Source organism: Hylaeus volcanicus, chromosome 2 (genome assembly GCF_026283585.1).
Source record: "Hylaeus volcanicus isolate JK05 chromosome 2, UHH_iyHylVolc1.0_haploid, whole genome shotgun sequence".
In the NCBI taxonomy this organism is placed as follows: Eukaryota; Metazoa; Arthropoda; class Insecta; order Hymenoptera; family Colletidae; genus Hylaeus; species Hylaeus volcanicus.
This window is the reverse complement of record NC_071977.1, coordinates 21,841,556-21,850,612: the sequence shown is the minus strand read 5'-3', so window position 1 is coordinate 21,850,612 and position 9,057 is coordinate 21,841,556.

Sequence of the window (9,057 nt, the reverse complement as noted above, 5' to 3'; positions counted from 1 at the left end):
AAATGAACCCATCAAGCAGACTGGTGGTTCGATAAAGTTGCGATCGAGTATCGTGAGGTCCCGAAGCATCGCAGCTTTGAGACATTCTCTACAGACGTTTCTAATCTCCGTTGGGCACCTGAGGACCTGCAGACGGTGTCGCCCGAGGCGTGTTCTCCAATCTTGGCAGAAATTCGAGCTCTCCCTCGCGGTCGTCCAACAATAAAACAACGGCGTGGGGTCCGTGGTCGCGATGGAACAAGGCAAGAACGGAAAACAGGCTCCCACGAATCCCACGACACTCGTTTTGAGCCGTGAAGGAAAGGCTGCGGGTCTCCTGGTGCCTCTCTTCGCCCGGCCAGCAAGAGCTGCGAGCCGGCGTCGAATACGATCAAGATTCCGACAAATCTCAAACTTCCAAACACGACGCAACTAGCTCTCCACTCATAGCAAACAGAGGAAATCGAATTTACTCGTTTATTTTCTTATCGCGAGGGAAGAACCACGATAACTAGCTGTATTTGCTTGCCGAGATAAGGATAAAATTGATTTTCTGTCGTTTTTTCGCGAAACTGTCGGCTGAAATTGAGTCAAACAACACGGCCGCGTGCGTCCGCGCTTCTACGGCTTCTAGATCGCACACAAGCACACCCGGTCGTGTCACACACACACACCACCGACCGACTTATGAATGGTATCTGCACACGTTCCCACGTCACTGAATGAGTCTCAGGTCTCTCACGTCCGCCAGGATTATCGTACCCGCTCGCGTTCTTCGCGTAAACCGTGCGAGTCTCCTTTCACGTTTCCTCCCCATTCCCTGTGCTCTAGTTCTGCTTCACGAGGGGTGAGGTGAAAGAAAAAAAAACGGAGATTTCGACGATGCAAGAATGCGCCTGGAAAAACGTGCCGCTTCGCTGTCTTCGCTGTCTTCGCTGTCTTCGCTGGCGGAGGCGCAGCGAGTCGCGTAACCGCGTTTCTACGGTAAGACAATGCTACTTTGTTACCAGGAAGTTGGCAAAGCGAAGAGAAATCTAGGAGGTTGTAATTAAAAAGGAACGGGAATATCGTTGAAGAATTTTCTTGTTTTTTTCCTGGTCTTGCTTCGGGTTCTATTAAATCTTCTTTTGAAAAAGAGTAAGTGAAAGAAGTTACTAATAAGAAAAGGGTTGATTCATTTGTTCAAAAATGTTGAGGCATTGGTCGTTCGTATGTAAAAATTGCAATAGTATGCTCGTGATTGTTATGATTCTCTATTTTATATATTCATTTTATACATTTATATATGTATTCTCCATTTAACATATTCTCCGTACATCATTTTATACACTTGCATATGTATTTATGCATTCAATTTTATTTAATTTTATTTAATTTTATTTAATTTTATTTAATTTTATTTAATTTTATTTAATTTTATTTAATTTTATTTAATTTTATTTAATTTTATTTAATTATATTATATTATATTATATATGTATATCGTATTCGAACAGTTGGCAATGTTAAATCAATGAAAACATCCTGGTCTTTATTCGAGTTCTATTAAATCTTCTTTTAAAAAAGAGTAAGTGGAAGTAGTCACTAATAAGAAAAGGATTGATTCATTTGTTCAAAAATGTTGAGGCATTGGTCGTTCGTATGTAAAAATTGCAATAGTATGCTCGTGATTGGTCGATGAACTATACTTGAAAGCGAGGCTAAGAATAGTAACATGTATATATACGTACGTCAGTATGTACAGAATTTCGTAACCGGTTTACAAAATTCAAATTTGGAGGGCATGAATGACCCATATACCTAGCGAGGGATGCAAGGGGGCCCCACAGTGGTTCGAGTTCCGCTCTACTCTTCGACAAAAGTCTGTTAGCTATATTTCAAACGCGTTAAGCAGTTCCTTTATTCTTTAACAAATGGAAGCCTGCAATTGTTATAATAATTCATCTTTGGTATTCGTGGGAATGGAATTCTCGTATTTGGGGCACCTGCCTTCCGCAGGACTCGATATTTACAGGAGCGAACAATACTCTTTCGACTTGCGAAGTCACGAATAGATTAGGCGAGTACATTACAACCGGTAACACGGAGAAGCGCGACGAAAAGGAAATAAGTATTCCCGTCACGTTTCCGCGCTGGGAAAAAAAGAAGTTGACGCGGTTTCGCAGGGCCGTAGGAGAAAACAGGTGCTTCCAAGAAAAACAGGTGTCCGCTCGTAGCCCTCGCTACGGGGCCCGTCGGTGAGGCTTAGATTGCGGCACTGACAGACGTGCCGACCGCCGGACGAACGACGGACACCTGCACGCCTCCGATTGTACGTAAGATCGGTCCTCCGAGTCTCTTTTTCTCCCTCCCCCTTCTCGGGACCTCTCGCTCTCACCGACGCCGCCATTCGTTCTTCCTCTCGCTTTCTCGAGGGCCTCATTGGTCCTCCCGCGGACTATTCGAAGCTACAGGCCGAAATTTTGATCTAAATAGAAATTTCGAGTGACTAAACGAATAAAAGATAAAGAAACTACAATTTCTTCAACCTGATTCAAATTGTGTATTCATTGCAACCTGATTCAAGTTACAAACTCATTGGAACCCTGAATTATAGAATGTCATTATTAGCCCTTTGCACTCTGCACCATCTCCTTGCAAAATTGCGTTACATAAGATATTCTAACTTTGGAAACGTGTCTTTGTTGGTATTATTAGACTTGATTATACATTTTTATAGCTTTCTTGAAGCGTTGACATGAGTGCAAACATAAATCCTTTATGTTGTAAATGTCCTTTATGTCACTAACAAAATTTGATAAACTTACGATGTCCCTTCATAGGGGACATCCGAGTGCAAAGGGTTAGACTGCGGATTTTTATGCATAATAAAATCTTCGCGAACGTGCCTACAAAAATTGAACCTAAATAGGAATTTATTTTATTCTGCAAATATTATAACATGAACTTTACTTTCAATCCTTTTTATATTCTCGCACATTGTTTGCATTTTGTAGGTCCTTGCACATTCAAATTTCCTGTAAATGCATCAAGATCCGCAGTCTAGTCATTATATTTTATATTATTCGAAAGAATCGCTCAAGAGAATGAATAAGATTACGAATAAACTTTTACACGGGTGGGGTTATTCATTTTTTATTTTTTATTTTTTCGAATAAAAGTTTAACCGTCTCTGGCAGAGAATGCAGAAATAGTTAAGAGATTTAAGAGGGGAGCCCATATGTGAGTGAAATTCTGACCTAGATGAAAGTTTCGAATAAAGAATAAACTACATATGAACTTGTCATCCATGGCGCCGTAAATTAAAATCAGAATTCCAATTCTAGAAGAACATACTTCACTTCTACAAAATGAAAGCATCCAATCGAATAAACGTCACGAATGTTATTCAGGTTTTATTCGTTATCTATTATCCGAATAAAATGCTGGCCGTCCGGCGAAGACGAATAGGGACGGGAGTTCGAGCTCGAGGAGTCAACAAGACTTGCATAGAGAGGAGAACGAGGAAGACGCGATAGGGATGCCTGTGCTCGAGAGAGGGACGGAGAGTTGGCGCAGCAGCCCGGACGAAGAGAGATTTTCTGGGAGAAAGACGAGGAACGCGGCTCTTTGAACGAAGAAGGATAGGAAGCGTCGGCGCGGTAAAGACGGAGAAGGCCGCTACGTGTGACGAAACAGAAGGAGCAGGAGGACGACAGACTAGAGCCGAACGAGGATCGAGTGAATGGTTGAAGAAGGACGTAGGGATTGGGTTATGTCGGAGGCGCCGTGATTCAACCGAACGCGCAGGTGTGCCGCAGACTGGCCGGCGCCTCTCTGGAATGCGCGACCCCTCTCCGCGATCCCTCTCGTCGGGCTCCCCCTCCCATTTTACCTCCTGCCAACCCTCACGAATCGCCCCTCCGTCCCCCTCCCTCGCACCACTACCAGTCGCGACACACGATCGAGACCGCGGATCGGAGCGATGGGATCGATTCTCTCGCGATTCGCGGACTTCGATGCATCGTTTCGCACGAGATGCGAATCGGAGCAACATCTCAGATCTGGAGCGAATATGTTGCAGGCTTTAATGATACTTGAACGTATCTCGAAGTATTTTTTATAAATTTCAAAAATTATGGATTCTACAGATATTTTCTTTTTTTTTTTTTTGTTCTATTTAATTACTTTGTTTAAGGGAGCATTTCACTGTGATCGCACAAAAAAAAGCATATTTTCAATCATTTTTTTCTCAGGAACTATTGCATAAAATTGAATGAACGTTTTTTCCCCTTAAAGGTATGATTAAGGATAGTAAATAAAAAATTTTGTTGTTGGTAAAAAATATTTCGTCATTTATTTACAAAATAATATGCATGTGGGCAAAAAAAAAAAGTTTTTAAAAGTTTATTAAACTACATATGTCGTCACACCTATGGTCGGAACCTCCGCTTATTTATTTCATCGAAAATAAACAAAATGGCAGCGTTTCTTGTGAAGGAGAGAAAAACACACTTTTTTTGTACCGTAAATCAGGTGAAATTGTAAGTAAAAATCAAAATATCAACTACTTGGAGGTTCCGACGATAGGTGTGACAACATAGTTTAATAAACTTTTTCGATTTTCTGTTTCAGATTACCAGGAGAGCCAAAATCACCTGTCCCAGCGGATAACTTTTTTTTGCACATATACATATTATTTTGTAAATAAATGACGACATATTTTTTACCAAAAAAGAAATTTTTTATTTACTTTCCTTAATCATATCTTTAAGGGGAAAAAACATTAATTCAATTTTATGCAATAGTTCCTGAGAAAAAAATGATTGAAAATATGCTTTTTTTGTGCGTTCACAGTGAAATGCACCCTTAAGGTCACATCAACTACATGGTTATTAGTGACCACGTTAATATCTACAATTCAATTACAATTTATTCATTATTTCATATTTCGTTAATATATCTACTAGTTTGAGAAATTCGTTTCTATTGTTGAGAATCGTCTGCATATTATTAAAAAGTTTGAATTCTACTCGATCGTGCTGCATTGCTTAACATCCTTCAATTAAATGTTTCACTGTGAGAAGTTCGTCACAAAAGGTGCATAATGATGGCTGTGATTTCGTTATTTTGTAACAACGGGTTAGATTTGTGAGAATTATTGTTACATTTTCTTCGAGAAATTATAACACTTGAACTAATAACGATAATAAACCTGTGGGAGAAGATAATAAAGTACCAACTAAAAATTATCCTAATTTCTAGTTATTACTCGGTATATTGCAAAGAAAAAAAGTGAAGTAGAAGTCAAGTAGGAAATTAATCAATGTCTATTAGCCACTTATTCCTTGCTAATGATCAATAATAATAAATCTTCGATGTAATTAGATATTTGATGTGATTATGATCGCAGTAGTGCCTTGAATAATGTTAAAAAAATCGGTGGCGTCAATTATCAATTTGCAAACTGCAGGTAGAGAATATTTTGCACGAACTAGATGATGACAATTACAGCAATACAATGGGATGAAGCTTGGCCAGCTGAGTTTTGTTTTCACAGCTGCCGTTTGCTCGAATCGACATTCGCTCGGGCTAAAGAATCGTAAACAGTGTTGGAGATGACTCTCGATCGCGAATCCGAGCAATAAAGTTTATCAGTATCCGAGGCGTTATTGCATCGCCAAATTTTTGAAAGTAAACATACCGCTGAGATCGACGTTCCAACGAAAATACTTTCTTCGCGAAAACGAGAGAAATATCCGCGTGAAATTCGAGGAAGAACGAAAGAAATCGGTTTAAACGAAAATCACCTCAAAAAGACCGATTTCTTAGAAGATAGATTCGGAATTGAATGTCCCCGAATAATAGGGAGCTAGAGAGCATTGTTCCTTTTTCGGGGTTGCTCGTCGGTGGTCCATGTTTGTTCGATGCTCAAGCGATGTTCTGTAAGCAGCTAACCTATTCTGAGAAGGATCGAGTAATACAAATTTTCAGATTTGTGGGCTGAGAGGCATCGAGAAGATTATTTGAATATTTGCACACAATGTGGAGAACAAACTTTTCTCCATTTCGATAGTCTGCTAAAAATAAGATTCTTTAAGTTTTTTAATAAATTTGTTTCAAAACTTGTTTTTAATTATTAATGGGTTATTATCCTTGTACATGCTACTATTTTACTATTAATATTTATTAATATATACTATTATTTACTATTTATTAATATATATATATATATATATTTCTACTCGCATTTTTTATATTTTATTGTCGCCTATTATTTGTCTCAGATTGATTCCCTGCAATTTTCATAGAATTTATCAAAGAAACAATGAATAAAATTAATATAACAAAGTAAAATATATATAATAAAATTAATCGAAGAATTAAATTTGGAAGTGGCGTATTTTCAATTTATTTTTCAAGCATTCTCCAAAAGTCTTGCAAAAATGAGAATCGTCTAGATTAATTTAGACACACCGATGGAATCGTACAGCTGTTTTGAACGAAGAGAAATAATCCTATATTTTGAAGGATTTATCCTGATTTGTTTTACGATAACTCGTGATAGTATCAGAGGACCATTCCATACGAACGTGCGATTTACTGTCTGAAGTAGAATCAGGTGAGGTGTTAATTTCCTCACGCGATAGCGCTGATAATTTATTTCTTAAACAATCTGTTTTTTAAAGTAATGCCAACGCACTGCATTATCAAACACCTGTCGACGTTGTGTAACGAGTATGTAACGTGGTTCGCATAAAAGGTTGTTTCTTCGAGCTACTCGACTGAAATTTAAGATAATATTAAAATAAAACCGATAATAACATGTAATAACTGCATTTCTTCAATTAATTAGAAGATCTCGTACCTTACATGGCCTAATAAACTCATTAGGCTATTCATCCTTCTTATATTTTTATTAACAAGCTTGGAATGTAAATATTTGCGTGATACATCAAAATTTTAATAAAAGTGAATCTAAAGTAATTTTAATTTCATGTGTGAGATATATAAATGCAACTTGTACTTGTCAATAATAATTTAATATTTGCATAATGGTTTTGAAAAATATCTAAAAATAAATAAGATCGTTGACATTTATCGGGTATTTCCTTAAAATGTTGAATGTTGCAATTTCATCATAATTAATTCAAATTATTCGCGAAAGGAAATGCGCGGCGTGCTCATTATAAGAGTCAATAATCGTATGAAAATACATGCAAATTAAAATCATTATGGCCTTTTGCTCGTTACAACACGTGATCCCTCCCTATAAGCACGCTCGTTATACGCAACTAAGTTTGACTGTATTCGTAATCGACCGAAACCACGATTAAAATTCAATCCCAACTTCCTGGAACGCTGATTTTCTGTTGCATCACGTGCCACGTTCATTCGCACGACGGAAGAGTCTAATTTTATTTGAATTTTTATCAAACTATTTGAAAATTGATATACATACAAAAATTTAGCAAGGAGGATGCATCGAATATTCACAGTGACGAATACGTCATAAGAATTTCTGGTACTTTGCAAAACTTTATTATGTTTATTATTTGAAAAGGTATCCCCCTTTTTGAAATGTAGGAAGTGCATTTTACAGGCAATTTAATGTACAAATCGTTCCTAACACCCAACCTTATGCAATTACTATCAACATGGTCATCTTCAAGCCCGTTATTTATTCTTTACTATTTTACTTCCATTATGTATGCCCTAAGTTTGAATACATCCTATTTCATCCTAAAAATTGTTTCTAACACCCAACCTTATGAAATTACTATCAACATGGTCATCGTCAAACCTGTTTCCACATCTATTCTTGATCATGCTTCGTCCATTATGTATATTTGCATTTTTCATTCATTCTATTTCATCCTCCTTTTTTAAATGAAAGAATTGCATGTAGAGTATTAATCGTTCTTAACACCTACTTCCATTATGTATGTCCTAAGTTTGAATTCATCCAATTTCATCCTAGAAATTGTTTCTAACACCCAACCTTATACAATTACTATCAACATGGTCATTTCAAGTCTGTTTCTACATCCATTCTTCACTATTTTTCATCCTGTATCCAAATTTTGTATTGCTCCCTAAAAAATGTACTGCCAAAAAAAGACCTCAATCAACCTCTATCAACCTCTACGAACCTCCCCTCTCTGCATCAGGCTGCTATGCCTTCAGCTGTAACGTTCGCATAAGCTTGGATCGGTCCCATCGCTAGAGCCGCGGGTACACAAGAGTAAAAGACACGCTCGTGTTGCATGTGCGGCTGTGTGGCTTCGACGACGCTACGTCACGTCCTCTCATGGCAATCAGTGCAGCTGGCCACCAACGCGTTCCCACGGGGCCAAACCGACCAGGCCGGCCAGCTTCGGTCGCCTTTGCGAACGCGCCTTTTACCTCTTTCTCCGTCTCCGTCGCTGGCCGTCTCCCTTCCTATCGCTCCTATATCACGGCTATCCATCTCTCTCTATTTCTATCTCTCCCTCTCGTTCTTCTTCTACCTTTGGATCACGTCCCTTTTCACCTCCGCTTCGTACCTTTCCACGTTGTTTCGTGAAGATTACTCACGCTAGCGCAACAACGTTTTTACGCGCCGCACTTGCCGTGTAATTCCAACGGTTCTACCGGACAGGAGAACGAAGCTTAGCGCTTTGATGGCTTTCCTCCGTGACGCGGACTTTCGTTTACGAATTTAACGAAAATCGCAAAAAATTGTTAGCTTAACCGTTTCAACTTGACCAATTAGTTGTATTAAACTAGTGGACTGCAGATTATGTTGGTTGATTATGAACTGCAGTTGGTTAATTTGCAGATTACAAATTTACAGCGCAGATGGTATTCATTTTTTTTAAATATGTTCCCACATCACTTGTAATTTGGCCAAAAGCAATCAAGAGTATTCATTCAGACATATATGTCCCACTGGGGTCGAAAGGTTTATGGGTAGAAGTCTATCTCAGGACGGTTAGAAGGAGGTGCATATTTGAGAATTTTATTGAGACAAATGATAGCAAGATTTAGAGCATTCGAAAGGGGGTTTCTTAATGCATGTGTCGCAATTTTTGTGTTTAAAAATATCTTAAATTAACA